The following is a 1,647-nucleotide window of genomic DNA, read 5'->3' on the forward strand; positions in this document are numbered from 1 at the left end:
TATATACCCAGTAATGGGATGGCTGGGTCATATGGTACATCTAGTTCTAGATCCTTGAGGAATCGCCACACTGTTTACCATTAAAAAAAAAAAAATTATATCAATGTGGACTAAAAGGACCAAAAACAGTTAAAAAAAAAAAAAAAAAAAATCAAAAGAGGCCTTTGTACCTCGAAACCCCTGGGTGAGAGAAGCCCCCTGAAGAGACAGGTGTAGCCACTGAAGAGATGGAGGCATGCGCTGGCTGTTTCTTGTGGAAAATGCAGTCTCAGAGGACAGAGCCCGGAGTCCAGGGGGCAGAGCCTGCAGCCACGAGGGGCTTTCTTGGGCAGGAGGAATGAAACTTTGTCAACGCCTTGACTGCAGGTGCCCACGTGGATTCCTGAGTTTCTGTGGCCTGGTGGCTGCGATGTCTCCAATTCTCCATTTGGAAAGAGGGCACCCACCACACTGACCTGTGTCTGCCCAGGACTGCATGGGGGTGTGTGATGACACCTTGTCTCTTCAGTTCTCAGGTCTTCAGACAGACACTCTCCTCGAGGTGCCACCCTCCAGGAACCACACCCCAGGAGGTCATCAGGCACGCGCACGGTGGGTTCCGGGATCTCATCCCTGAGCTCAATGCCAGGAGAACGGTGGCCCGTGCTGCGTTGGAAGCAAGTGTGCTTTGTATGGAGAAGAGTGTAAATCACCTGTGGCAGAAGGTCATCTGCAATGGTTTTACTTATTCTCTCACGGGGTGGGGTGCAGCTGTCCCCCGAATCTGGGTTAGACTTTGTGGCAGCCTCCGTGAGTAGATAGGAAATGTGGTGTGGCTTCTGCGCAGCACTCTGTGTGTCGGGACCAGGTGTGTGCCTTTTGGAGATAAAGAGAGATGCCAGGGTGGCCCAGCTGTTTCATAGCAAGCACTAGAATAGTGGGGAAGACCCCTCTGAGAGGGCCCAAAGCCAGCCACCATCTGAAGGTGGCCTTGGGACAGACCCCACGTCGGAGCTGCCTGGCAGGGCCACTGCCGACTTTGTGACCTACAGAAGCAGTGAGAGGTGACAAAGACTGTGGCTTTGTGGCTCCTGTGTTTAGATGTGACGGGAACAAGTCTCTTGCCCAGTTTTGTCTTGGGTTGTCTTTCTTAGTCTTACAGATTTATTTACCCCGGATACAAGTTCTTTGTATTGTAATACTGTAAGCAAATTCTTCCCATCTATGGCTCTCATGCTCACTTTATTAATGGACTTTTTGACAAACAGAAATTATTCATTTTATTAAAGACAATCTTATCAAATCTTTTAAAGTTTTTTTTTTTTTTTTTTTTTTTTTTTTTTTTGGTAGGGGGTGGAGATGGTCCCAGGGAAGAAGTCTTTTCCTATCCCAAACTCATGAAGATATTTTCCTATATTATATTCAGCAGTTGTCTGGTTTTATTTTTTGCAGTTAGTTCTACAATCCATGTGTAATTGATTTATATGCACAGTATGAGGTACTAATCAAGCCTTCTTTTTTAAAAAATGTCATATCTAATTGTCCCGGAACCTTTTATTAAAAAGAATAGCTTGTCCTCAAAAAAAAAAAAAAAAAAAAAAAAAAGAATTGAAAGGGAATAAGAATTGTAAAAGAAATTATTTAAAATGTGACAATATATTGAAAATG

At 44.6% G+C, this 1,647-nt stretch overlaps 1 protein-coding gene across 1 annotated transcript in view; it reads right to left on the reverse strand.

The window, feature by feature from the left end:
* FSIP2 (fibrous sheath interacting protein 2) overlaps positions 1-1,647 on the reverse strand; it is a 96,206-nt gene that overhangs the window by 79,368 nt on the left and 15,191 nt on the right.

Source organism: Mandrillus leucophaeus, unplaced genomic scaffold (genome assembly GCF_000951045.1).
Source record: "Mandrillus leucophaeus isolate KB7577 unplaced genomic scaffold, Mleu.le_1.0 Scaffold640, whole genome shotgun sequence".
NCBI lineage: Eukaryota > Metazoa > Chordata > Mammalia > Primates > Cercopithecidae > Mandrillus > Mandrillus leucophaeus.